The following is an 8193-nucleotide window of genomic DNA, read 5'->3' on the forward strand; positions in this document are numbered from 1 at the left end:
AGCCATGAGAAAAATGGGGCATAGAGAGACTTACAGATGTTGGCCTTGAAGGTTGGAGTGATGGCACGTCAGAAATGGGAAAATTCAAGGACTGGATTCTCCTGTAGAGCCTCTGAGGGAGGGTGGCCCTTCTCACACTGTGATTCTGGTTAAGCGATACCGATTTGGAACCTCTGGCTTCCAGAACTGTGAGATAATAAATGCAATACATTTTGGTTATTTTAAGCCAAGCTCCTGATAAACTGTTTCAGCAGGTTCAGAAAACTAAGGGGACTAATGTTTATTTAAAATCCAATTCTTCCAAAAAAAATAAAAATCCACTTCTTCCACCAAAGAAACAGTACCAATAGAAGATGTACATGTAAACACACACACACACACACACACACACACACACACACAAACACAAACTGGTATAACCACACTTTGGGAAACTGGCATGGTCTGCTAATGTATACTATACATACACCTATCAAAAGATTCAGCAATTTCACTCTTAAGTATGCATATGTCAAGATGAAGATATAGAAAGATAAAGACACGAATAGATATAAAGAGAATGAGAGAGACGGGAAAACACAGAAAGACATCTTTATTGCGAGGTATTGGCTTATTCAATAGTTGGGGGAATGCTACACATGCCTAAAATCTGTAGTCAGGCTGTCAACAAAAGCAAACTGGAGCTCTGGGGCATAAGCTATAGCTTCAGCCCACAGGCAGCAGTCTTCTTCCTTCCAAGAAACCTCAAGGCTCTTAAGGCCTTTCTGCTAATGGAATCTGGCCCACAAAGATTATCTAGGATAATGCCTTTATAGTCAAGTGGTTAAAGAATATCATTTTTAAGATTAAAGAAGAATCACTGGGGCACTTGGCTGGCTCAGTCGGTAGAAGACCAACTCTTCATCTTGAGGTTGTGAGTTTGAGCCAACATTGGGTGTAGAGATTACAAAAAAAAAAAAAAAAAAAAAAAAAAAAGGTAAAATAAAATAAACTTAAGAAAAGAATCCCACCTACAAAATACCGCATAGAGTAGTGTTTGAACAACTGGGAAGTATAGCCTGGCCCAGTTAATACATAAAACTATCACACGTGGTAAAAAATCAATACGTATTAGTTTGCTAGAGCTGCCTTAACAAAATACTACGGATTGGATGGTTTAAACAATAGAAATTTATTTCCTTATAGTCTCGGAAGCTGGAAGTCCAAGATCAAGGTGACCCACATTTGGTTTCTCCTGTGGCCTTGTTCATCACCTTGCAAATAGTCACTTACTTGATAAGTCCTTTTCGCTGTGTGCGTGTCCCAGTGATTATTTCCTCTATGCCCTAATCTCTTCTTATAAGGATACCAGTCTGACACGACCCAACCTCAGGACTTCATTTTAACTTAATTACCTCTTTAAAAGCCGTATCTTCAAATACAGTCAGTCACATTCTAAGGTACTCGCGTTAATACTTCAACGTACAAATTTTGGGAAAACACAATTGAATCTATAAGAATACTTTTTTTCCATTGAAATATTCTGATTTAAAACATATGCAGTAGTGGTATTTTTTTTTTAATGAACTTCTGCCTTCAATTTATCAATGTACAAGTGAATTTTATCTATAATATTCTTTTTTTCTGTGATTTTTTTTTTATTATAAAGCTTATGGTAGAATCAAAGAATGAACATTGAAATTTTTAGCTATCTCTATGCTCTACAGCAAGTCAAGAAACAAAGCAATGTTCCGTTGTATTTTCAGGTTCTGAAATACTTGAAAACTACAGTCTTTGAAGATTTATTATAATTAATCAGTAGGAAGAACTATTTGTATCTGCTCTTTATGAATGTATATTGTTGACTATGTATACAAAAATCCACTTTCTTTTTCTAGAATCAAATTCAATAATTTATATTTCTATTTAAAATGATCTTTTTTATTTTCACAATAAGTTGATATAAATTTTAATGATTTTCCCGTGTATTCTCATTTCTTCTGGATTGGTATTTTAGCCTCCTTTTCTACAATATCATGTATTTATGTTATGTCTTTTTTCTCAATTGGTAAAATTTTCCAATAATTTGTATAATTTTTTATACATATGCCTTTTGATAACTGATTGATTCTTCCCCTTATGCCCCACAACTCATTTTATTTGTTAATTCCTTTCTTTTTTTTCTTTTTATATAGACTATTTTAATAAAGAATACAGTATGTTTAAGCCAAACAATAAATAACGCAAGGAGAAATGAAATGATAAATAAGAACCACCATGTATCGATCTCCTAATTCAAAACTTATTTTAGCAAACTCTTTGGTATCTATCAGTAAACACATTATTTTTATTTACCTTGAAAAAATATCTTCTACACCATGTTATTTCATAATATTTTTATTAAAAATGTTATTTTACAAAATATGTTTACATAACATTCTTTACACACTATGATTTATTATTTGGTTTTAAAAAATGATTTAGTTGCACATTTCCTAGTTTAGATATTAATGCCCGAAAAAGTTTCTTCCTGTCACAAATAATGCTATAGTAAACACATTGTGCATATTATTTCCTGCTCAGATTTGTATTTGATGAAAGATATGTGCATTTAAATCTTGCTAGATAACGCATGATAACAAAAACAAAGAATGAATCATTACCATCCAAAACTAGGAAAATAATTATTCTTATGTTATCTTCTTGTTTGAATGTATAGTTCATTTATTTCTTAGTTTTTAGTCACTTCTTTAGACATGGATGCCCTGGAAATTGTTTTTTATTATATTTGTATTTATTGGATCATAATCCATATGATTTCATTTTTATCCAAGTTTAGTGAGATTTTTCTTAGTGTGTAAAACATCATCAATGTTTGAATAGATTGTTATTCATATATGGGGCACATATATTATAGATTAAAATATATAAAAGATATATTTAACTACAAGTAAAATCAAGTTTTATTATGATATAATATTCCCTTGTTTTGTTCCTATTAGTTGTTTGTTTGCTTTGTTGTGTTTGGACAGAACTGTTTCCAAATTTGAAAATATTTATTTTCTATTTTTTCTTTCACTTTTTAGAATACTTTCCTCATGCACATAAATGCTAGACCATTTTAGGCTTACGCATTTCTGATGTTTTACTAACCTTCTACAAACCTCTTTGTCAGGCAGCTTTTAGACAACAGGTTTGAGCCCTGGAAATTTAATCAAAGCAGAGGGGCCAAAATGATGCCAACCCCCTGGCTGACTACAGGCCCATCAGGTGACCCACCCCAAAATACCCCTGGGCCCTAACTGACCAATGGGTTATTTGCAACCAGGCTCAGTTACCAACATTCCATACATTGCCATACCTCCTCATCTTCCCTCTTTAAAATCAAGTCCCACCTACTGCCTCATTGTGGACAGTCTCCCTCAGGTGTCCCGCCCACCACTCTGGGGTATTGAATAAACTTCTATCTCCTGTGTTCTGCTTTGGCTGAATCCTTTCATTCTCTACACCACCAGCTTCCACCCAACCCATCGCCCACATTTGGGGGCCCCCATCCAATCAGAAGAGACACCACATTAAGACACCACACCCTTGATGTTTTATTTTTACCAGAAATTCTATTTTGACTAACTCGTATTGAAGATACTGTTTTCATGTCACTTAAAGTTTCTGGGTATGAATCTGGAAATCATATTATTTTTAAATGTTTTGAAAGTTTTTGACGTATCCAATGTAAATATTGTAGTATACTTTTAAAATGGCCAGTCTAAGAAAATTTGTCACTTAATACAAGTAGTAAATCAACCCACAATGATTGCAATCCATAATATATTTAGTCTTATATCTGATTTTCACTTAAATTCTTCTGTTTGTGTTTTTATTCCCTTTGTTTCTGCATTTTCTTGTATTTCATCCTAAAAACTTTTTTAGAAATGCATTTTTTAATTATGGTTCCTATTTTCCCTAGATCTTAAAAATGTCAGTCTTTTCTTTACAAATTATAATCTAATTTAAGTAATCCTGTCTAAATTAAAAACAACTTTAACAGCAACATAGACATGTATTTATTGCATGTATTCTTGGTAAAACAAAGAGCAACAAAAATATCAATATGCATAACTTCTCCTATAACACGGCAATATATTTTGCATGGATTTTCTTGATCCCTCTGTCCACCATATCTCTAAACCCAAAGTTTGATCCTATCATCTAAAATATCTCTTATTGTCTATAAACTCATCCTACATGTACAAATACTTCCAACAACCTGAAAGTTGGTAAGTGATAAAAATGCTGAATAAATTCTAATACATATAAATAAATAAATAAATAAATAAATAAATAAATATTACACAGTTTTTAGATATGACTTGCATGTTCTTCCTGGAGTGATTGTTGTTTAAGTGTCAGAGTACTGTTAACACTTTGATTCCAACTTTTATAGAAACAACAGGGGCCCCTGGGTGGCTCAGTCGGTTAAGCGTCCGACTTTGGCTCAGGTCATGATCTCATGGTCCATGAGTTCAAGTCCCGCCTTGGGCTCTGTGCTGACAGTTCAGAACCTGGAGCCTGCTTCAGATTCTGTGTCTCCCTCTCTCTCTGACACTCCCCCATTCATGCTCTGTCTCTCTCTGTTTCAAAAATAAATAAACATTAAAAAAATTAAAAAAAATAATAAAAAAGAAAAAAAAGAAACAACAAACATATCTACCTATGTGTATATGTGTATATTTTTGTACGGGCGCATGATATCTTTTTAAATTCATAAGGAGAGCCATAGTAGATTGCAAAATGGACAATACATATATGTTGCTGGAAGAGACAAGAGAACACTGTATTTCTGCAGTTCAGTTAAGCATGTATTATTTTGCAGTTCAAGCAGAGAGTAAATTTAGTCTTCCACTTTTTTTTTTCTATTCAGACCTTCAGTGGACTGCATAAGGCCCATCCACAATGGTGAAGGCAATCTTCTTTACCCAGTCTACTGATTCAAAGGCTAATCTCTTACAGAAACACCCTCACAGACACAGTCAGAAATAATGTTTCAGCAGCTACGCAGACATCCCTTATCCACATAAAATTAACCATCACAATTTAACATTAGTTGTGTCTTCCTAGTTTAAAAATTTATTTTGTGTGTCTATATTTGTTGCTATTATATGAATTCATTTTCAATTTTTCTGGGAGTATCTATATGATTAATTTTATTTTGAAAAAATGGGCATTAAGGAGGGCAATTGTGATGAGCACTGGGTGTTTTCTGTAAGCGATGAATCACTAAATTCTTTTCCTCAAACTAATATTACTCTATATGTTAACTAACTGGAATTTAAATAAAAACTTGTAACTTCAAAAAATATGCAGTTTATTTTTGAATTTTCTTCAATGTTAGTATTTTGGTTTTTATAATTATAACTAGATATATAATTATTTTTATAATATTTTTTCTTACAACACTTACACAAGTTGCTATATGTTTTGGAGAGTGGGACCATCCATCAATATTTTTTTATCACCTCATCAGATAATAAGGAAAATGTGAATTCATTCAAGTATAAATATTCCTTTTTGTAGAAGTTTGTAGAATTTTATTATTAATTTGACTATTAATTTCATCAATCTAAACATTAACATTAAATATTTTTCTTTTTCAAACAGTGAAGGCAGTTTTATTTTACTGATTTCTGGTTGTTATAATTATGCATTTGAGTCACATGCAGCTTTCCTGATGCATCAGAAGGAAGAGACCTTTCTATGGCAATGGTCAGAATTCATCCTGGGCACCTCCCAGCTTCTCTCTCCAGATGCAAAACCCTCTCTGAGGAACTAGTTCTTCCATTTCTTTAGAGACGTATCCTTACTAATTTATTCTGGGATAAACACTATAGTTGTCGAAAACGAGAAGAGATAACTGACACAACATTGAGGAAATTCATACCTGACTACAAGACACCCTCCTGTAGTTTCCCAGAACATGTTTCTTGATTTGCGCATTTGGGAACATTTGAAATCTCTCTATTTTGAAGTTTCTTCATTTTGTCCATAACGTGCTGTGGAAGTTTCAGATTAGGTTTGTCACGTAAAGGCAATATCTTGCTGTCTTTATAACCTCCAGAAATACCTCAATTTTATTCTTCCAAAGATATCCTCTTGGCTTCTCAAGAGCTCCCAGGCTTTAATTCATTTATTTACTTTATTTTGTGGTTATTCTGTAATTTCAATGTGATTTTAGAAGGAAGAAGAAATGAACACATGTCATTAGTCACTTTGAACCCCAAAATCTTACATCGTTTTAATGTAATATCGCAGTGAGGGAACAGAAAAAGGAGTTAACGGCAGTCAGAGGTTGGGGTATGACTACAGTTCTCTGAATTATATTGCATTTATGTAAATAGCAGCTAATATTTAATCCCTATTAGAATGAGTTTCATATTCTGAAATGTGATTACTTTAAACTTTATTATAATTAATTTTAATGAAATTATATACCAGTTTTCTGCAATCCAGCTTTCCAGTAATCAAACTCAAAGATATGATTAATGTACATATATTAAAAGTGCTTTTAAAAAATTAAGCAAGAAAAATACACTAATAAAGTAGATGTAGATTTTATTAGTAAATAAAGTCCGTTGGTTTCAAATAAATTACAACTGGGTATTTCCTAGAATTTAAATTGAACGTAGACTAGAAATCCCGTAGAGAATGTAACTTTACTTCATAAGCTAACATGGTGATTTTTACAATTTGTAACTGGGGTGTGAGTGAAAACTCACTTGGGTTTCTTTTTAACATGTGCATGCGTTCTAGATCCCCTTCCCCAAATATGCTAATGTGGTGCCCAAGAAACTAAGTTCCTGACAAGAATCTCCAGGTGGGTTCTGCTGAGAGACTCTCTTCAAGCACAGTATGTACTCATTTTGCCACTCAAAGGCTCCCCAGAAATCGATCCTCAGATTTGTAATGCTGCAGTGGTACTAACTATAATAGCAGTAATAGTACTAATAACAATAACAAGGAAACACAAATCAGTTGTTTTATACTTATCAGGCGATGTGCTATAAATATTAATGATTTGCTCTAATCTTTCTTCCTCTTTCTTTCTTTCTTTCTTTCTTTCTTTCTTTCATTTATTTAGAGAGCATGCGAATGGGCAGAGAGAGAGAGAGAGAGAGAGAGAAAGAGAGAGAATTTTAAGCAGATTCCATGCTCAGCACAGAGTCTGATGTGGGGCTCGATTTCACGACCCTGGGTCCATGACCTGAACCCAGATCAAGAGTCCGACGCTCAACCAACTGAGCCACCCCGGGACCCATCCTAATCTTTATTTTAAAAAATCAAAGAGTTTCTACTGATGAAATTCACATCTCTGATAAAGACTTCAGTCTAAGAAAGAGGAAGTTACCTGTCTGCTGTCCTGTAGGTAGCAAGTGGCAGTGCTCTCTGACACCAGAGACTCCTCTCAGAGTCCTCCTTGCTAGACAGTTCTATCTGAAGTCAGAATATAATAGTGAAATTTAAAAATATATATTTCACATAATTACTATGCATCATGTTAGTGTATCACATGACTAACAGAGAAATGCCTTTATTATATTGATTTTTTTTCCATGTAAGAACAGGTATTCGTTTCCATTTATTTTAATGTCCTTTTAAGACTTTAATAATGCTTCTTCCGTTGAATACCTAAAAATTTATGAATATTTCTTTTCTTTAAGTTTATTTATTTATTTTTGAGGAGAGGTAGAGAGAACATGTGAGTGAAGGAGGGCAAGAGTGAAAGAGAGACAGAAAGAACAAGAGAGAACCCTAAGCAGGCTCCACACTGTCAGCCTCAGAGCCCGATATGGGGCTCAAACCCATGAGCTGTGGTATCATGACCTGAGCTGAAATCAAGAGTTGTACACTTAACCAAATGAGCCACCCAGGCACCCCTAAAAATTTCTGAATATTTCTAAGTATTTCTATACATTTTATTTTTGTTCTATTCAAACAAGAGATTTTTTTCCCATAACTATTAATTCTCATTAGGAAAAGCATTTTTGATGTGAAATTAAATCTCCAAATGATTTAACAAATTTCTTCTTATTTTTATTTTTGTTGTGTTACTAGAATTTCCAGATGAAACTCCTGGAAACTTTGAAAAGTTTGCACTACTCATCTGGTAGTTATGCCTCTCGTATAATCATATGTTATTTGAATAAATAATACTATCCA

This window comes from Panthera uncia (assembly GCF_023721935.1).
Source record: "Panthera uncia isolate 11264 chromosome A1 unlocalized genomic scaffold, Puncia_PCG_1.0 HiC_scaffold_17, whole genome shotgun sequence".
NCBI lineage: Eukaryota > Metazoa > Chordata > Mammalia > Carnivora > Felidae > Panthera > Panthera uncia.